General features: G+C 44.7%; 1 protein-coding gene and 1 non-coding gene across 2 annotated transcripts in view; both read left to right on the plus strand.

Annotated features, from left to right (window-relative positions):
- Window positions 1–21,958, plus strand: part of ANKH (ANKH inorganic pyrophosphate transport regulator) — a 169,993-nt gene that overhangs the window by 70,506 nt on the left and 77,529 nt on the right. The gene's annotated exons all lie outside the window — the stretch shown is intronic.
- Window positions 7,808–7,880, plus strand: TRNAG-UCC (transfer RNA glycine (anticodon UCC)). The gene has a single exon. It is a non-coding gene; the product is annotated as a tRNA-Gly (tRNA).

Genomic DNA, 21,958 nt, shown 5'->3' on the forward strand with positions numbered 1-21,958 from the left:
CAGACACCGTGGTGCCCTTTGCTGGAGAGAACAGGGCAGCTGCACAGACTCCAGCTGCATCTCACGGGACCTGGTTCTCCCCAGGGTTAACAGATCCCTGGCGATATTGCTGTTTATCCCAACAGAAGTTTGCCATCAGATAAGCGTTTGCTTTGTAAACACGTTAGCTTTGCAGATTCAAATGCATCCTCCAGGAGCACCGCTTCTAACACTTAGACACATTTTTACCCCCGTGGGCGGTCACCCCATTCATCAGTCAACAAAGAAAAGCAGTGATGGCAGAGGAAGAGGACTTACTGCCCCGTGAGAGAGCAAACAGGGCAAGAAAAGGCTCCTGCCAGGACCTTGCCAGCTGCCCTGCCAGAAGACACCAAGGGGTCCCAGCCGGCTAGCTGGTTAGCCAGCCGGGGCCACATGGTGTCCCCTGCAGATGTCCAGGGCAGACTCCCTTGGGATAAGGGAGTCTCATGTGCAGAGCAGAGGCAGTAAAGCTGAGCAGCATCAGGGTCCCTTCTAGCCTGTCACCTTTCCTGCCATCTTACTCTGTGTCCCCTGTCTCGTAAATCCCCCGCTCCTGGCCACCTGGTCCTTGGACGATGTTTTCTGCCTCTCAGTAACCTCTGCATCTCTTGCCACTTAGCCTGAGTGTGCAAACTAACCTCAGCAGTAAACTGCTGGATGGCAGGTGGTCTCACTGGCCTCCATCCCTCTGGGATTCACCAGGCTTCCAGCCTTCTGCACAGGCACAACCCCTCCGGGCTGCAGAAATTTCCCAGGAGCTGCTGAACAAAGCTGCCAGAGGTGGGGCCACTGAGGATGAGGTCCAGGGCCACGCATGCTCCAGAGATAAACGAGGTCTTGTGAGCGGTCACTGCACACGGTGCAGAATCTGTTGAGGCTGCAGCAACTCATGGTATCACTGTGGGCATTTTTCTTTTCTTTTTTTTTTGACTTAAAAATTTTTTATGTTCATATATAGATGAAGCTCAATGAAAAATTTCAGTGAGGAGAGCCCCTAGAACTAAGTAGAAAAAGTTGCATTTCTTTTTAATTGGAGGATAATTGCTTTATGATGATCTGTTAGTTTCTGCTGTACAACAACATGAATCAGCCATATGTATATATCCATCCCAGGCCTCGTGGCTTCCCTCCCATCCCACCCCACTGTGGGCATTTTTTCAAGTCCAGGATCCTAAGATGTCAAGGTCAAGGCTGCCTGGCCTGGTCAAACATCCTTACCTAAAGATTGTTGTTATTTAGTTGCTAAGTCATGTCCGACTCTTTGTGACCTGAGGGACTAGCCCACCAGTGTTCTGTCCATGGGATTCTCCAGCAAAAATATAACTTCGTAAGAATGTCCATCTTTCTCTCTCTCTCTTTTTTTTTTAAGGCTCTGCTGTAGCTATTGTTTTATTTTTTGGTTTACATAACTTGCAGAATGGTTAGTCCCTGGCGTTGTTTCCAGCTTGTGTGCTCCAAGTGCCCAGTTTCAGGCAGTTCCCACTCCAGCCCCGCCCCGCTGCATCTCAGCTAACAATCCTGACCTGTTCTTTCCTTTCATCAGTGTTGATTGACAACCTGGATAAGGTCCCGCCCTCAGGGAGACTGACCCAAGAGAGGGGTGTTCAAGGCATGTGAGAAGCAGATCTCACTTGTTGCATCAAAATGAATGTTGGCCCTTGGGTCCTGGACTGAATACCTGTTCCCTGACGTGTTGTGATAAGAGGTGGTTTTCTGGCTCTTTCCTTCTCATGCTAGCCCATTACACACATTCCTACCAGATCAGCCTTCAAAACTCTACGCTAACAAGCTCTCAGTCTTTCCAGTTGCCAATCACATCCCTGACCTCACCCGACCTCTCATCCCTCCATCCCGCAGGCCCAGCCTCTTCTCTGTGAGCCCCGAGCAGACTCTGCTCCATCACTCCAAAGCCCCACCCAGAGCCCTCCCCGCTTCTCCTTGCCACCGTAGAACCCTTCCCGTCTTCTCCAGCACACATGGGCCTGTCGCTGATCAAATGTCTCACTGTCAGTCCTTATCTTACCACCGTTTAGCATTTTAATCACTCTTTGCATGCGTGCTAAGTCACTTCAGTCATGTCCAACTCTTTGCAACCCCTTGGACTGTTGCCAGCCAGGCTCCTCTGTCCCTAGGATTTCCCAGGCAAGGATACTAGAGCCGGGTTGTCATGCCCTCCTCTAGGGGATCTTCCTGAGCCAGGGATCGAACCCGCATCTCTTCCATCTCCTGCACTGGCAGGCGGGTTCTTTACTACTAGCGCTGCCTGGGAAGTCCCAATCTCTCTTTACTGGTTCTGTGTTCTCTAACTTCCTTAGAGGCAGAGACCTTGTCTCCAGTCTCTTTTGTATGCTCCACGGCCCTGGGCACGTGATAGCTGCTGAACCGTCTTCCTAACCAAGCGATTGCCAACAGGCCAGGTCCACACAGCACCTGCCTGGCCAAGATTTACCAGGTGACGGGCAGAGCTGGGAGGGCCCGAGGTAGACGCCTGGGTAGATGTCTGACTTAATGAGCTATCGCTGAAAGCTGCTTTCGAACATGTGAAACTCATGCTGCATGACACACACTGCCTGTTTCCTTCTAAAGCTGACAGATTAATGAAGATGTATTTTGAGTAATGGGGAATTTTCTTGGTTTTGCTTTGCTACTGCTGCTTGTGACTGCACAGCTGAATTTATTCAGAACCCATATCCACTTATCTTTTAAGCAAAGGAAATGTGTATAAATAATGAGAGGCAGGAAGGCGTTATTAAGGCGGAAGGAGCCTGGTTAGGCAGCACTTGGTGGAGAAGGTGCTTTGGGAATTACTGCATTGAATCTTATCTTTGCATTTTTATGGAATCACAAAGCACCTACTAATGTTCCCTTCCTGCTGCCCCTCACCTGCTCACTGTTGGAGAGCCTGAAGTTTCTTACAGTTTGAGTCATCACAGTCACTTCTGGAGGACTGAGCTTGTCATCACCCAGAAATAGAGTCCTTCACCAACCCCCTTGAGATCACACTGCAGGCCGTGTGGGTGTAACCCAGTGCATCCGGACAAAATTCGGAGCCTGAATCTCTCCACAGACTGCGGCTACTCCAAAAAGCAAGTTAATTCCAGACCTGCCCCAGGTCTTCAGGAATAATTTTCAGTATGCCCTGAACTAAAATTGCATCCTGAGACTTCCCTGCTGTCCAGGGGTTGAGACTCGGTGCTTCCAATGAAGGGGGCACCTGTTTGATCCCTGGTTGGGGAACTAAGATCCGACATGCTGCACAGTGTGGCCAAAAATAAATAAATGAATATAAAAATGGCTTTAAAAATGAAACATTTTTAAAATAAAAAAATTAATTAAGAATAATGAAATAAATAGAATAAGGGCTTCACAGTTGGCACTGTGGTAAAGAATCTGCCTGTCAGTGCAGGAGACACAAGAGACACAGGTTTGATCGCTGGTTCAGGAAGATCCCCTAGAGGAAGAAATGGCACCCCACTCCAATATTCTTGCATGAAGAACCCCATGAACAGAGGAGCCTGCCCGGCTACCGTCCATGCGTTGCAAAGAGTCAGACACGACTGAGCATCTGAGCACTGACTGAGAGAATAAAACGAAATGGCATCCTGAGGTCCTGTGGGAGCCTTGGAAGTCCCTGATGTGCCCTGGCTTGTGTCAGGGCAGATGTCCACAGCATCATATCTCCAGAGTTTTTGTCTGGGGGAGGGAGAAAGTGTTGGTGATTTGCCTCCTTTGGTACTAAACACTTTAATGGACATAATTTCAGTTAACCCTAAAATCTGCCCTACAGGAGACCCGTTGGGGCAAGCACTCCCATTTTACTAAGCACTGTGCATCTTAGAGAGGCAAGGTCTTGTGCCCAAAAGAACACAGCTAGGACAAGGGGGAACTCAGATCTCAGCGATGGCCCACATGCTCCCCGGCTCACTCCGCTGGATTTCCAGGCCAAAGTCCCAGCTCTGCCACAAACAGCTTTCTGACTTGGAAAAATTATTTTTTCCCTATGAGTTTCAGTCTCTCCATCTCTCACAAGAGCTAAGACTCCCTACTTTGCTGGGTTTTCAAAAGAATTAAATACACTGTGAGAACTCCTGAGAAGATGGCTTGCGCACGCACCTATACACTTAGGACAGCTCTTGAAAACAGAACTTCATATCAGAATGCTGATCTCTACAGGGATGAATATGTAAGTTTAGATTTCTCCTTAGAAGTTCCTTTAAAATACATTTTCCAAAAGAAAAGAACCAGTGACAAGGGGATTGGGTCTCATTCCAGATATATTTTAAGGTTCTAGTCCCTTCCAAAACGTACAGCCAACGTCAACAAATACTTGGTTTGTCTAATCTCTTTGTGGTTTGCCGAGAAGGTGGATTCAGTGCTTTTCAAAGTTGGGACTTCCTGTTTTTCCCTGATCAGTGTTTTTCTCTTTGAATTCTTCACTTTTTTGCATCAGCCAGGAACACATGTGGTGCGGTCATATGGAACTGTGTTTGAGAGGGTTAGAAATTAGGTGATATAATACTTGGTCATTTTTTATCTATTCAGTGGGCTTTCATCTTCACATGGCAGTAAGTGACTATAGAGAAAAAGCTTTTATTCTGTAGAAATGGTCTTTTAGCAGGACCAAAGGGGAAATTTTAATCATTTTACTTGTAAAGAAACATCATATTCTGTATTGAGTAATTGAAAGGAATCTTAAAGCTTTAAAACAGATTAAAATGTACTGTCAAAATTACACAATGAGAAAATCTACTTACTACTCAAAGTCCAGAGCTCTCATTGGTTTTATCTTAATGTGCAATTTAAAAAAAAAACCAAATGTATTCTTTTTAATGGCTGAGTAATACTCCATTGTGTATATGTACCACAGCTTTCTTATCCATTCGTCTGCTGATGGGCATCTAGGTTGCTTCCATGTCCTGGCTATTATACACAACGGAGTATTACTCAGCCATTAAAAAGAATACATTTGAATCAGTTCTAATGAGGTGGATGAAACTGGAGCCTATTATACAGAGTGAAGTAAGCCAGAAAGAAAAACACCAATACAGTATACTAACCCATATATATGGAATTTAGAAAGATGGTAACGATAACCCTGTATGCGAGACAGCAAAAGAGACACAGATGTATAGAACAGTCTTTTGGACTCTGTGGGAGAGGGCAAGGGTGGGATGATTTGGGAGAATGGCATTGAAACATGTATAATATCAAATAAGAAATGAATCGCCAGTCCACGTTCGATGCAGGATACAGGATGCTTGGGGCTGGTGCACTGGGATGACCCAGAGGGAGGGTGTGGGGAGGGAGGTGACGGGGGGGTTCAGGATGGGGAGCACGTGTACACCCATGGCGGATTCATGTTGATGTATGGCAAAACCAATACAATATTGTAAAGTAATTAGCCTCCAATTAAAATAAATAAATTTTTAAAAAATCTGCACTTTGCCATTTAGAAACTTAACAGATAGCCTTTAGAAATTCCCTTTTACTCTGTGTGAAATAGGAAGAAATGTTTGCTTTGGTTTATTCCCAAGTGTTAAGCAGAGGTTATCAAGCCAAAATCTCGAGCACTTCCAAGAATTTCTAGCAAAGGAACTTAGCATTTTGGTCATCAGCACTCTGAGACACATGAGTTTAAAGTACTTGAAGTGGACCTAAATGTATAGTGGGGATATTAAAGTTGGTTCAAAAACAAGTGTTTAAGCCATAAGGAAGCTCAAGGTTCAGGCTTGGTAAAACAGTTCTAACATTGAGGTTGGAATGATTCTTAAATTCTTCTATAAATGCTGTTATATGTAATGCCAAATGAGTTTACATGTAGTTATACCCAAAGAGTATAGTTTTTGTACATTTCTTTTTGCACAGCTATTTAGGTCTCATTCCATATACTTTTATTCTAAAGCTCTTTTCCACTCGTTCTGACCAATTGGAATTATCATCCTGTCTGTATGGCTTGTAGAGGTGCACTGCTGTGTTTCTATCTTAGCACTGGTTGCATCAATGATCCTTCTGTGTGTTTCTCTCTTCACCTTTGTGTTCTCTCTCCCTCTCCCCCACTGCTTTTTCCATCTTCCTCTCCTTGAGCCTGCCCCCCTCCTTGTCATACAAAACCTCCCTAATCCCCAGGACTTTTACTGATGAACGATTCATTTTTGTTCGTTTGCAAAAAAATTCGTGTCCAACTCTTGCAACCCCCATGGACTGCAGCCTGCCAGGCTCAAGCCCCTAATTCAAAGGTTTGTGGGGAATATAAAGAAATATTCAAATACACTTAGGGCGTACAGCTTATTTACCTGGCCCCATGCTTTCTGTTGATCAGGGTACATGACATAAAGAAAGTGAAAGTCTCTCAGTCATGTCCTGTATAATCCATGGAATTCTCCAGACCAGAATACTGGAGTGGGTAGCCTTTCCCTTTTTATAATTAATAAATAATGTAATAATAAATATTGTATTTTATTATATATTTTATAAATGTGTACCAAGGTGAAAGGGAAAGTCACTCAGTCGTGTCTGACCCTTTGAGACCCCATGGACTATACAGTCCATGGAATTCTCCAGACCAGAATACTGGAGTGGGTATTTCCACTCCAGTGGATCTTTCTTTCTCCAGGGGATCTTCCCAACCCAGGGATCAAACCCAGGTCTCTCACATTGCAGGCAGATTCTTTACCAGCTGAGCCACAAGGGAAGCCCAAGAATACTGGAGTGGGTAGCCTACCCCTTCTCCAGTGGATCTTCCCAACCCAGGAATCGAACCGGGGTCTCCTGTATTATAGGCAGATTCTTTACCAACTGAGCCATGAGGGAAGCCCTTATGACCTGACATGGTGGCCATAAAAGATTAACTGTCTGTTTGACCATCGTATGATGTTTGTTGGTCAATAAAGAGCACGGTGCCAGGCAGATTGCCCATACTGACTTAGTATATGTGAGTGAATGAAATCATTCCATGAATAAATAAATGATGACAATAATTTCTCATGACAGGAGCAATCATATGGCTGAAACTTATTAGAGAGGGGTTCCTGGTGGGAAGAAAGATTTGACCCTGATCTCAGGGGATGGCAGATGCTGGCATTTCAGCTAGGATTAAGGGCTAGCACAGCAGGGAAATTCAGAGGTCAGGGTCTTCCCAAGGGGAGCACTGATAGTGAAGTTCATAGAACTCCAAGAAACCTTCCCTGCCCCTGGGTTCAGTGCCTTTCTGCAGTCGCCAGACTGTGTTACAATTGTGGTGTAACACCTGTAATAAGTATATCGTGACTTAAGCGCTAAAGTCAAAAATGTGGTGGTGGTGGTGGTGGTGGTGGTTGTTAAGTCACTCAGCCATGTCTGACTCTTTGCAATCCATGGACTATAACTCACCAGGCTCCTGTGTCCATGGGATTCTCCAGGCAAGAATACTGGAGTGGGTAGCCAGTGCCTTCTCCAGGGGATCTTCCCAACCCAGGGATTGAACCCAGGTCTCCTGCATTGCAGGCAGATTCTTTACTGTCTGAGTCACCAGGGAAGCCCTGGTGGGAGGTAGAAGTAGGTAACAAAGAGCTTGAACATGCAGCAGCAGGAGGGTCAGTTAAACAAGAGCAGATCTGTCTTTTCTCACACTCAGAGGTCTAGATTTTGGAGACTTGCAGCTGTCTTTGGACGGCACACAGCTTCAGCCTCGTGTTTAAGCTGTCAGAAATCAGGGTGTCTTTCAAGCAAGATGAACAAGGGGAACCCTTCCAAGAGGCATCATCCCAGGTCCTCACAAAAGCATGCTTATAATTTATCAAAAGGGACTTCCCTGATGGTCCAGTGGTTAGGACTCTACCCTTCCATTGCAGGGGTCACAGGTTCAATCCCTGATCAGGGAACTAAGATCCTGCATGCCACAGTGTGACCAAAAAAAAAAAAAAACTTTGCTCTGTGGAGTGGTTCCCTGGCTTTGCCTAAGAATTAGATATTTCATCTATCTTCTGTGTATTCATTTTTCATTTTAAACCATTGAAGTAACATACGTTCTTTGTCACAAGGAAAGCTATACAGATATGAGTGTCAAGCTGATTATTTTCCTCTTCCTGCCTTCCTTCATCCCATCTCTCCTAAAATAAACAGTATTAAGGGTTTGGTGTATGTCACTCTCCAACTTTCTCTCTGCTCATCCCCATGTATTTACCCATTTTTGAGGATCTTTTTTAAAAAAATTTTTAGTGGAGTGAGAATATACTATATTGCTTACAGTACAACCTTCAGCTTCACACTATGAGCATGAGCTTTTATTTCCAGTTGGATATGTTTAGTTGCACCTCAAGCTCTGTGATTGCTGGTCAGCATGTCCCTGTGTGCACGGACCATGTACGCAGCAAATAATAATCATTATTACTTAGCCTTTCCCATGTTGGCAGACAGACAGATTGTTGGCAACTGTCTGCCATTGCAAAGAATGCTTTAATGAACGCCTTTGTTTGAGAGGCATCCTGTACTCGGGCTTTATTTTGTTTGGATAGATTCTAACAGGACATTACTGAATTAAAGAAATGGTATGCTCTAAATGGTAATACCTTTTGACATCTTCCTTTGCCAAGGATTAGAGTTGACACTCCAGCCAGTCCTGTATGAAATTTCCTTTTGCGCTGTATCTTCACTGGAGGTATGGAAGGAGCACCTGATGTGCCCAGTAGGTCTGTCTGGAGCCAGAGGGGGCCTGAGCTCCTGCCCCACTGGCAGCAGGGACATCAGGGTCTTCACATTCAGAATCACTGGGATCTTGAATGGGGTTGTGCTGTTGGGTTGGTCAAAAAGTTCATTTGGGTTTTTCCATGTGTGTGTGCGTGCTAAGTCACTCAGTCATGTCCAGCTCTTTGCAGCCCCATGGACTGTAACCCACGAGGCGACTCTTGTCCATGGGATTCTCCAAGCAAGAATACTGGAGTGGGTTGCCATACCCTCCTCCAGGGGATCAAACCCACATCTATACATCTCCTGCATTGGGCAGCAGGTTCTTTACCACAACTTGGGAAGCCCATAACATGTTACAAAAACTAACGTTCTGGCCAACCCAATACTTTAACGGAGGCCCTTCTCAGGTGCTTACAGGAAGCTTCTGTGCAGGGAGCTTTCTGAGCCACTCATCCTGCAGAACTTCTCTGCCAGACTGCGGGGTCAAGGCTGACCAGGCCACAGGTCAAGGCCACACTCTCCCATCTATGCCAGCATCACTTGCAGCCAGGAGCCCACCCTAGACTCCTTTCAAAGGGAAAGACCTCAAGGGAGTCTTCACCCAGCCTAATCTACCTAAGGCTCTCAGATTCCTCAAACTACACTGCCATCAGAAAAAAGTAATGATTTCCTTTAGGAATATTTGCTTCTAGTATTTAACCATCTGGATGGGCATTGCAGGGGGGATGTTTATCCCACCTGCCCCTACCCCTCCACCTGCCATCCTCAGTCTAGTGTTGAAGGAGGAAAGAGTGCCATACTCTCAATCTCCCTGGCTTCTGGTTTGGGCCACACCATGTATTAACCAAGAAACTTGGGCAAGTCACAGAATCCCTTTGAGCCCCTTTTCTATAAAATAGGAATTTTCCATGCTTGCTCTGTTGCTGTAGCATTGTTATATACATTATATAAGATAATGTGTGAAGGCCCATTCAAGATTCTGCCACACTGCCTATGTAAGAGGTTGGTATTCTTTATGTGATCCATAAGTCACGTTTCTGGAATACATTATTGTACACTCAGCAAATATACTTCTGTGGCTGCAGCATCCTTGGGGCTCTGAGGGCCAAGTGGACAGGGCCCACATGTCTCCTTTCATTGGGTCCTTTCGTCCCCTCATTCATGTAGGCGAAAGACAGTGCTTCAGTCTACTCTGAATTCCCAAGATCCCAAACCTGAATTATAGTGAATCTGGATTTGCAGAAGGAAGCTCAGCATGTGCATTTACTGGCTCATTATTATGTACATGAAATAGCAAGTACAAAATGAATTCATTCTCTCTTTAGAAATTTTCAAAGCAGTTCAGTTTTACCCACACCATTCTATAGCTTATTCCTTTATCATATCACTTTTCTGGTGAAAAATATTCATCACAAAACATGGTTATAGTTGTAAAAGCAAGCAAGAGAGCAAGTGAATCACTCAGCTGTGTCCGACTCTTTGCGACTCCATGGACTGTAGCCTACCAGGCTCCTCCATCCATGGGATTTTTCCAGGCAAGAATACTGGAGTGGGTTGCCATTCCCTTCTCCAGGGGCTCTTCCTGACCCAGGAATCAAACCTGTGTCTCCCGCATTGCCTGCAGACACTTTACCATCTGAGTCACCAGGGAAGCCCCCAAACACTGGGCTCGTCCAGGATATGAACCCAAAGACAACATAAATTCAGAATATGTAGTTCTTGAGCCCTTGCTACAACTACTGACACCATTTGTCTCTTGCCTGGTTTGCTTGTGCTACAGTGACACTCGTGTCCCTTCCTTGTTTTGTGTTCTCAACAGTTTACTCAGTGAGATGATTATACTTTACCTATAATTTCAAAATCAGGTCAATAATTTAGACCAATAATAGCAGTGGAGGTCCTGACAAGCTTATTCACACAGCAAAGAAAACAGTGGCGTAGCTTTATCCCATTGTATATCACCTACTTGAATTGTGTTGGGATTCCTTTCTCAGTGTGTGTGTGAATCTGTGTAGCCGTGCACCAGTGTGTGCATCCATGGGCTGGAAGGACCAACCTGTTTAATGACTAATTTTGAATCTCACAGTCACCTCCAAAAATCAGTCAGTTCAAAAGCCCCAGACCCTTAGAGATCTTTCACAAAATTTGGTGTGTGCTAGTTACATAAATACCAGCAGTGAGTCATAGCTGAACCCTGAGCAGCAATAAATGAATCCCACAGTTGAGAATCCAGTAGGAATTCTGTACAAGCTAAAGATTCTAGGATGATGCATTATCCCAAGTGTAAAGGAAGATCAGAGACTTTCTGGAAAGCTGTCTCTCGAAGGCTGGAGAGCCTCTTAGCCTTTCTACCACCCTAGTGATGGAACTGGTACATAAGCTCGGGGAGACGCCCATGTGGTCTGCGTCCCCGGGTTTCATCCATACTCTTTGTTGTGTGGTGCTCATGCCAGAGCCTTAGTGACCTGATTTCTCTTAGCCTCATTTTCTTCGCACGACTCAGATGTATGATGACTTCAGCATCACTCCTTCCATCTTCCACTTTTATCCTCGTAGTGCTTGCAACACATCACAGTTTAAAAAATAATCCTGCTTCCACGTCTTTGGAATTTTCCATAAAATCAGTCTTCATCCCAAAGTTCTTTGTGTACTGCTCAGCTAATCCTCTCTGTTTAAAGAAAGCATTTGGCCCTGACTGTGAAGTCTATTTCAAAGTGAAAGGAGGGCTTGGTTCAGGATAACAGAATGATGGTTAAGATCTTAAGCCCAGAGGTCAAGATGTTCTGGCTTCTTCTCCCAGCTCTGTGCCTCCTAGACAAAGTGGTTTAGTCTCTCCATGTACCAGTGTTCTCGCCAGTAAGCTGGGAAATAATAATATATCCCTGACGGAGTGGACAGGAGAAGTGAAGCTCTTAGAACAGTGTCCATCACAGCACAAGATCCAGGAGATGTTAGCTTCCAAGACATTTCCATCATCGTTACTATGGTGGTCATTGGATTTCATAAGCTCCACAGGCAAATCAGCATTAGCTTTTTCTTCTCTTAGAATAAATACATTTGTAAATGTCAATAGAAGCGCATTGATGACATTTCAGAATGTTGCAGGTGAGTCAGGAAAAGGAATGGAGCTTCAGAGCTGCTTGCTCAGAGGTCTACAGCCAAATTTAAGATGCTAGAGGAATCAAGAAAAAATATCTATTCCTAATCATGAAGACAGTATTAAGTAAGCAGAATACATAAGTATGTGCTCAGTTGTGTCTGACTCTTTGTGATACCATAGGCTGTAGCCTGCCAGGCTCCTCCATCTGTGGAATTTTCCAGGTGAGAATACTGGAGTGGGTTTCTATTTCCTTCTATAGGGGATCATCCCCCATCCGAGGGATCGAACCCACATTTCCTGTGTCTTCTGCACTGGCAGGCAGATTCTTTACCACTGTGCCACCTGGTTTATAGGCAGAAAGAAAGCATGGAAGGTTAGTAAGAAGGCTCCCCAGATCCCAGGGTCAGTCTATTCCAGGCTACTGTTTATGGAGCTGTTGTTGTGTTAGTTGTTATTCTGTCTTTTGAATATAAAAGCATTTTAAACTTGGTTTTAAAGTGGGATGGATATAATCTTGACATATTAACCAAGAATTAGCATTATTTGGGGACCATATAACTTTGTAAGTATTAAAAACTAGTAGGAAATATGGAATTTTAATAGTAAAGGTGTGCGATCAAGGTGAGGAATACATAAGGACTCTTAAATAGCATGGGAAGTGTTGGTTTTTTAAAGTATACTAGAATTTTCATAGTAATATTTCTTCCTTGTCAAGTCTCCCACCATCTTGAATTAAAGTTAAGTTTAGATAAATAGTGTTAGTCACTCAGTCGTGTCCAACTCTTTGTGACCCCATGAACTGTAGCCCACCAGGCTCCTCTGTCCGTGGAATTCTCCAGGCAAGAATATTGGAGTGGGTTGCCATTCCCTTCTTCAGGGTATCTCCCTGACCCAGGAATCGAACCTGGGTCTCCTGCATTGCAGGCAGATTCTTTGCCATCTGAGCCACCAGTGAAGCCCTAAGCTTCATGCTCAAATGAAAGATCAAGAGGATTTGAGGAGGGTCCTGTGACACTAAAATTTATCCTTGAGTGAACTAACATCTTTCTGGAGTAAAAGATCAAAAGTAAAATGCTTTTTCTTTTCCCTGAAGTACTGAAGAAACCAACAGTTGAAAATTGAGTTTGCCAAATTTGGTACCTGTTTGGTAATTTGATCTTTATAGAAACTCCTCTCCAGGTGTGAGAAATGACAGAGAAAAGCAGTGTTATATTTTGGACACGCCCTGTGTTGTCTCCCAGTCTTCAGGAAGCACTAAGTACGGATGGTGCTGCCCGGAGCAAAGACTCTGATGACCAAAGCGACCAGGTTTCATTTTAGCACCACTCCCTTTAAACCACAACCTTGTGTGTGGGTGTCAAGCTCTTGGCCAGAGCTCCATAGACAGAGTGAGGCTGTCTCCTTTAGGGAGTTATAGATCCTTGAGAAAATAAAACATGGCTGGAAAACTACCGGGAAGATAAATGATCTAATTTAACCCAAACCACTGTTTAAAATACAGACAAACAGAACAATAAGAGTGGAAAATTATAGGAACCCAGACTCTTTGAGAAGATTGAAATCCAAGGTGCTGATTATCCATGTCACTGGAAGACGCTGTTCCCATAGGTAGCTCTGCTACACACGTACTTCTGAATTTTCCATTTCCCACAAATGCAAATTTTCTGAGGACCTTAAGTTTGAGAAAAAAATTTTAATGATATTTCTTTTGCCACAGTAATACTGAGTTGCTCCATGTCCATGTCACAGAACGTGTAATGGGATGGTTGAAGCTATAGACAGAGGAATAGTCTTTTATCAAAGAGATTAAATGACAATCTAGCCAGATAGAACATTACCCATCCCTTGTCCCACTGGTTTTTCTAATCCAGGGTGAAGCAAGTAAAGAAAGTATTCATCTTACTAGAAGTAAAGTAAAGGGACTTGCAGCATTTTATGTAATAGTCTGTTATTTTAGGGAACAAAACCAGTTTCCAAACCAACACCTTTTTCTGACAGGTTTTTTTTTTTTTTTTTTTTGAAGTATAGTGGTTTACAATGTTGTGTTAATTCCCGCTGTACAGCCAAGTGATTCAGTTTTACCTATATACACCTTCTTTTTTATATTCTTTCCTCTATGATTTATCACAGGATATTGAATATAGTTCCCTGTACTATACAGTAGGACCTTGTTGTTTATCCATTCTATATGTCAGAGTTTGCATCTGCTAACCCCAAACTCGGGCTTCCCAGGCAGCTCAGATGGTAAAGCGTCTGCCTGCAATGTGGGAGACCAGGGTTCAATCCCTGGGTTGGGAAGATCCCCTGGAGAAGGAAATAGCAACCCACTCCAGTACTCTTACCTGGAAAATTCCATGGACAGGGGAGCCTGGTAGGCTATAGTCCATGGGGTCACAAGTGTTGGCACAACCCTAAACTCACAGTCCATCCCTCCTGCCCCTCCTCCCCTCACCTTGGCAACCACAAATCTGTTCTCTACGTCTGTGAGTCTGTTTCTTTTTTGCAGATAAATTTGTGTCAACTCAGCACCTTGTTGTGGAAAAATTTGAAGAGCCATTTCTATATGAGCAACATGATCATTTTCTTAGCGTGTGACCATAAATGTCAATTACAAGATTGGCATCCAGCTGTCCTTGGCACTGCTGAACTGGTGGCCCTCTCTCCCCAAGCCTGCTTACCCTTACAAGCACCCATCCTTCTGAATTTTGAGATTATCACCCTGCTTACCTGTCAGGGCACACTTAGCTCTTCGCAGGGTTCTCTCAGCTTCTCTGAGAAGATTCTCCTTTGAATCTAAACTTCTGATTTTCTTTTCATGGCAGCTGACTTCTGTTATAGGACTTGACTTCACAGGGGGACAGCTTGACATCCAAAGGACATGGGGGGAAAAGGAGCCGGAAAAAATCTTTGGTTAAGCTTTACACTTGAGTCTAATCATGTGGCCCAGTGCTAAATCCTATTTATGTCCACGTGTCTACTGTTAAGGAGTCACCTTATCCAGGATTTATTGGGTGCCCCTGTGACAGGGTAGAAATAGCAGGGGCAATGCTTGTCTATCTCGTGAGAAAATATCAGAGCTACAGGAAGGTATATGGTGCCACTGCCATATCTTTGCATATTTCAAATACATCTGTTCTACCAAAAATAGGTTTATTTACCCGGAAAAACCAAACCTGCTGTCAGAGGATTTTATGAAGGACAAGATACATCAGCTGGATGTTAGTTAACACATTTTTTTGGTTCACAGACTGAATTTTGGTTATGTGGCATGCATTGTGCTGGGTAGACACAGGAAGGCTGGTCAGCAGTAGTAGTCTGGTGAGACGAGCAGTTGAGTAACCAGGCAACCACAGTGCAGCGCAGTGAGCCCAGAACTGGGACCTGGGTCAGGGTACCAGGGAGCATGGCAGGTTGGAGGGGTGTGGGGGGCACCTTCCAAAATGTGACTCCTGAACTGATTATGAGTTTACTAGGCAAGTGAGATCAGGCAAAGGTAAAGGTGATCCTGTATAGAGAAAAGAACTTGAGCAAAGACCTTTAGCTGAAAGAGAACATGGCATATTCAGAAAACCACTAATAGTCCAGGTGTACTTCCCCAGTGGCTCAGCAGTAAAGAATCACCTGCAACGCAGAAGAACCAACTTCGATCCCTGAGTCAGGAAGATTCCCCTGGAGGAGGAAATGACAACTCAGTCCAGTCTTCTTGTCTGGAGAATCCCATGGACAGAGGAGCCTGGCGGACTACTCTCCAAAGGGTCTCAAAGAGTCGGACATGACTGAAGCAACTGAGCACGCACTCATAAAACACAGTGCCAGGCAAGCATAGAGAGTTGAGATCAGACAGACAAGCAAGGTCAGGTCACGAGTGGCCTTTATGACAGGTCACTCGGTGCACAAATATTTATTTATAGGTTATTTATATATTATATATACAATTTATATTTATATTATTATAGATTATTATTTATAGATTTTATAGATGTCATCTATGCATGAGCCGGACACTGCCCCAGACCCTGATGGCAACTTTTATGGAGCCCACGGTCTGTGAACAGGATGCAGCCTTGAAGCACCTCGATGCCCTTGTAGGAATTTGGATTGTGTAATCTGACCATCATGTGGAGGGAAGAAGAGCTTGGAAAGGAGAAGACCACCAGTGACTTGACACAAGGCACGGTGGTGGGGCTGGAGAGAACTAGGCAGATTCAAGAGTGACTAAGGGAGGAGTATGGATAGAACCAAGCCATCAGTGAGTGTGACGGCTGAAAGGCATCCAGGGGGATCCTCAGGCTTCTGGGCTTAAACATTGGATGCATTCATTCGAAGGAAACCCAAGAGGAAGGCCAAGACTGTGGGAACCCAGGTAGCCCAGTAGATGGTGAAGTTTTCGAAACGTGGAGTGTGAGGAACCAAGGGGCGTTCAGATGGAGGTGAGTGGATCTGAAACTTAAGAGAAGCCTGGAAAATCTGGAGAGATGGCCCGGAGACTCTTGAGCGGACAGGGAGCGATTGAAGTTGCGGTGAAGGGTAGGGGTGAGGGGCGGAGATCGCTGAGTCAGAGTGGAGAGCGCCAGGAGGCGAGCGGAACCCTGGGAACACCAGTATTTAAGAGACAAAGAAGAGGCATCCATCCAGGAGAAAGAACTGGAGCAGAAGAGCTAGGAGGAGAACCTAGAATCTTTTGTCATCGAAGACAGGGAGGAAAAAGTGTTTGAGTAGCCCAGAGGGCAGATCGGCTGAGAGGTCGGAAACAAGAAAACCAGAACCGGAAGTGCGCATTTAGTTCAGTGGGAGGAGCCTCTGTGGGGGAGGGGGAACCGGAACCGGAACCCAGTGGCTGCATTCAACGCAGCGTTCTGTGCTGACTCGTGTGGTGTGCCCAAAGCCTGTTAGAGCTGTAGTTCTGGGTTCCGGCACCTCTGAGGCAGCTATTGTAACAGGCTGAGGAATACATTGTTTGGAAAAAGTGGAAATAAGAAGCACAGGTGGCACATCATAGAAGTCATCTGTGAAAGGAAGGTGAGAAAGAAGGCCATACTGAGAGAAAGAGAGGAGTCAAGAGAAGCTTTATTTTTCAGAGGGAAGACACTTAAGCATTTTTGAGGATAGGAGAGGGCCCGTGGAAAGGTGAAAAGTGTTAGTCGCTCAGTCATGTCTGACAGTTTGCAACCTGGTGGACTGTAGCCGGCCAGGCTCCTCTGTCCATGGGATTCTCCAGGCAAGAATACTGGAGTGCGTAATCATTCCCTTCTCCAAGGAAAGAGCCAGACAAATAGCAAAGATCAGACAAGCGGGAGAGGAAGATAGTGGCTCCTACCCAGGTCCAAGAAACAGAAATGCAGAGACCTGCATTTACAGAGACGTGGATGGACCTAGATTCTGTCATACAGAGTGAAGTCAGTCAGAAAGAGATAGGCGTATTATATGCGGTATGGACCCCTAGGGGGAATGGGGAGGATGGGATGAATTGGGAGATTGGGATTAACATATATATACACTACTATGTATAAAATAGTTAACTAATGAGAAGCTGTTCTACAGACAGGGAACTCTACTCGATGCTCCGTTGGTGGCCTAAATGGGAAGGAAATCCAAAAAAGAAAGATATATATATATATCTGATTCACTTTGCTGTACAGCAGAAAATAGCATAACATTGTAAAGCCACTATATTCCAATAAAGATTTTTTTTTTTTAATAAAGGCAGTGTGAAAAAAAGAGAAATGTGAAAACCCAGGAAGCTAGCCCTGGTCAGACAGGCCTTTCCACTGTAACACCAAGAGGAGGTGGAGAAGGGTTTGGGAAACGTGCTTTGTTGAGCATTGTTTTACAGAGAGAAGCAACCGGAGAAATTTAGTTCCGACTTGATGGATTCCCTATTGCAGATGAAGTGGAAGTGAGGTTATCTGCCACTGAAGAGGGAACAAGGCAGCTGAGAAATTCAGAGAGCACAGATGGGAAGGATGGAAGGATAACTGAGCAGTGAACAGCCCGGTTGAGGATGGAGACCAGTGAGTCCTGGCAGCAGCCTATTTGTCACATGTTTTATTCCAGCCACTCTCAGAGCCTTCTAGATGAGGGTGGAGTGGGTAAATAATTCGATGACTCCAAGGTCAGAGATTTGCAGACAGTGAATTGTAGGTATTGACAATGGTGTAGTTAAAGTGATAACCATGACATGGAGGGTAAAATAAGGCAGGACAGAAAGGAGGAGCCGAGGGAGGAGATGGGTGAGATGAGAGGGCAACAAGTTTAGCAGAGTTCAGAATAGACAGAAGGGGAATGACAGGAAGAGCCTCAGATTCCCGGACAGGAGATCAGCCGTGGTGGCCTCCAGGCCTACTCTTAGGGACAGGGTGTCACCTCTTGGACCTGTTCCCGGGGTGGGGGTAGGGGGAACAGAGCTCTACCCAGCACCCAGCTAGCGAGGAACGCCTGCTGTTCACATTGGTGTGAAATGATGGGCAGGATTGGGGTGAGGCAGTGACTCTTAGTTTGAAGACACTCAGTGTGCAGTGTCAAGATGTTTCTGGTCTCTAGAGCCCAAGTTTAAAATGTTAGGATCTCTTTTAGGGTTTAACAATCTAAGACAGTTCATACCAGAAAGGTCACGTGGGATTTGTTAGCCATTTCCCTAGAGGTTGTGGGTTTTCTTAGGGTTTTCTGTTCTGTTTTGTTTTATTTTGTTTTTTTCTTTTTCTTTTTTTTCCCCCACTTTTTAATATCCTGTCATTTTGCTGACTTTCGGGAGGAAAAAATTTAAACCCTAGAACACCATGAACCTGGCAGATACTGGGAGATAAGAAGGCAGGTAGGACCTGAAGAAAGCCTTCTGGAGCCAGATAAGTTTTGAAGTCAGACGTTGCACACTGCCGAGGATCCGCAGCACAGAGAATGCTGATCTGAAGTGTGATGAGGGCTGTGTGCCAGCCATCTGGGCCCAGAACCAAGCTGGGTTGAAGGGCAGCTTATAGTTATAGTGGTTGGAGTCCTGGTAGATGTGGCCCTAAAGTGTCTTTACTCTGGAAAACTTGTGAGTCCTTAGACACTTGATTTGAACAGAAAGTGAACCACTGTACTTACAACTCTCTAGGGACAGAATTGTGACTCCAAGTCTAATTCTTTCCAAAGACATCTCAGACACCTCCTTAGCTGAATTTCAAGACCGCAGCACTTGCTCTTTCCCAGCCTAAGCCACCATTCTTCCCAGTCTTGGCTAAAGATGCAACCGTGTTCACAAGTGACCAGCCAGGACGCTGCTAGCTAACTGATGGATGCTGACCCAAGGTAACAGGGAAGGTTTGTTTACATGTATTTCTAGAAAGATACGAGGTTGAATCTTAGACTCCTTTCCATCTGTACCCTGGCCAGATGATCTCATTTAGTTTCTTGCCTTTAAATACTATCTATATGCTGACGGTCTCCAGATGTCCACAGCCCAGACTTCCCCCTGTACTCCAGGCTCACATAGCCAAATGTCTTACCTGATTTCTGTGTTTGGAATCCTACCAGTGTCTCACACCCAGTAGGGGACTGCCCAATGGAAACCTTGGTTTTCCTCCCCAACCTTCTCTCCCGAAGTGCCCTCACTCAGTAAGTAGTAACACCATTTGAGCAGTGACTCAAGCCAAAAAAACTAAACAGTTCTCCCTTTTCCTCACACCCACCATGTAGTCCATCATTAGTTTCATTTATTTTACCTCCCAAAAGCTTTCAAGCCAGGGCAGTAGGGGGATGAATTGGGAGATTGGGATTGACATATATACACTATCGATACATATATTCACTATCGATAACTAATGAAAACCTACTGTCATAGTACAGGGAACCCTACTCAATGCTCTGTGTTGCCTAAATGGGAAGGAAATCCAAAAAAAGGGGATATGTGTACGTATAACTGATTTTGCTTTGCTGTACAACAGAAACTAACACAACATTGTAAGGCAAGTATACTCTAATAAAAATTAAATTAAGAAAAAATACACAAAAAAGCTCTCTAGTCCATCAACTTCTCTCTGTCTCCCCATACACCCTCTTCCAAGCCATCACCTTCTCTTCTCTGGATCACCAGTGGACTCCTCACTTCCTGCTCTGTCTGACCCTCTCCAGGCCACGTCCGTGCCTGCAGCCAGGAGGATGGTCATTCCCACCTGGGCTCGGACCCTTTGACGGCTTCCCGCTGCTCTTGGATCAAAGCCCCATGTTCTTTACTGTGACCTGCGATGACTTTAGCACTACCTACTCTTCCGAATTCACCTTATATCCCCTCTACTCTCATTGGCTGCCCTCCTGCAGGTCCAGGTCTTCCTCCAGCTCTTCCTACAGCGGGTTCATTCTTGTTCTTCAACTCTCAGCTCAAATGTCACCTCTTTGAAGGAGTTTCCTTGTCTGGTACATCTGAATAGGCTCCTCCCAGGAATCTCCAGCTCAGTAATTTCATTTCTTCAGCGTCCGTCGTGGGAAATGTTTATACTATTTGTGTATATTTCACTTCATGCCTTCAAACCCTCATCACTCACCTATCGTGTGATCCCCTGTTATGTTTAGGACTGGGAATGTGGTATGAACCTAAGTTCTCTGTGCCCTGGAGCTTACATCCAATGGAGAAGGTAGATAGGAAGACAGATGACAAGTAAATAGCCAAATAACGTCTGGCCACCTGATAAGAAGAGCTGACTCATTGGAAAAGACCCTGATGCTGGGAAAGATTGAGGGCAGGAGGAGAAGGGGACGACAGAGGATGAGATGGTTGGATGGCATCGCTGACTCAATGGACATGGGTTGGGTGAACTCCGGGAGTTGGTGATGGACAGGGAGGCCTGGCGTGCTGTGGTTCATGGGGTCGCAAAGAGTCGGACACGACTGAGTGACTGAACTGAACTGAATGAACATGCTATGAAGAAAAACAGGGTAAGCAAATTGAAACGACAGATAAAGCAAACCGTAGGTGACAGAAGGGTGCCTGAGAACTAATGGCTGATAAGAAAACATCACAAATAAATAAGCAATAGGTGCTTTATTCAAACTAATTTGAAGAAGTAAATTATTATGAGAAAATTAATTTCAAGCCATACCTCACAATGTAAGTTCCAGGAGGAGTAGAAAGTTAAATGTGCAAATGAAACTATAAGCTAAACAAAATTGCCTTAGCTAAGGATGAGTAAGAATGACGAAGTCCAGAAGTATGGAGAGAAACTCCATGAAATGAAGGATTGGCTGCATAATAACTTCATATTTCTGGTATCAAAAGAAAATCATAAAATTAGGAAGGGAACAAACTGAGGGAAGTACTACAAATGCCAATAATAAAAGGCTCATAATATTAGCATAGCAAATCTCCTCAATTCTAAAGCTGTTTTTTCCTTGCATTTTAATGCTTCTTAAAGTCAGGATTTGTTTTGTCATCACAGCATACATTTAGTATGGCCAATAAGAATGTTAAAATACTAGCTCTTACAGACAATAACATCTTCATCTTACAATCAAAATGTGATTTTTTTCCCAAGTGTACACAAATTAGTATCAACATTGAAATTCCTAGTAGAAAACACCTAATTCATTCATTCATCAAACAAATTCTTGAGTGTTTATAATGTAGCAAGGGGGCCTTCCCAGGTGGCACAGTGGTAAAGAATCTGCCTGCCAAAGCAGGAGACTCCAGAGACGCAGTTCGATCCCTGGGTGGGGAAGATCCCCAGAGTAGGAAATGGCAACCCAATCCAGTATTCTGGCCTGGAAAATCCCACGGGTGGAGGAGCCTGGTGGGCTAGAGTCCATAGGGTCACAAAGAGTGAGACGCGACTGAGAGGCTGAGTGTAGACGCACAAACAGTGTAGCAAGGTGGTAAGTGTATGGTGGTAAACAGAATGGGCATAAATCCTTGCTTTCAAGTGCCTCTTCTAGGCCAGTTGTGCGTGGTGCCCTGTATGCTACTTATAGACGACCTAAGATCTGTTATTTCAGCGAGAATAAGAACTGTGGTAGAAGCAGATCCAATCAAGTCAGCATGGCTCTAAACCCTGTGCTTTTTCCTCAAATTACCATAATTGTTGAGCTTAGCAGAGTGTTCACATCCAGTCTTGCTGACAGAGCTGTCATTCCTTATGTAATTTGATTTTCTTTCCTGCCTCAGCACTGGGTTTAGGACCCTGTCAAGGAGAAGTTGGTGGAAAT

This window comes from Bos indicus, chromosome 20 (assembly GCF_029378745.1).
Source record: "Bos indicus isolate NIAB-ARS_2022 breed Sahiwal x Tharparkar chromosome 20, NIAB-ARS_B.indTharparkar_mat_pri_1.0, whole genome shotgun sequence".
Taxonomy (NCBI): Eukaryota; Metazoa; Chordata; class Mammalia; order Artiodactyla; family Bovidae; genus Bos; species Bos indicus.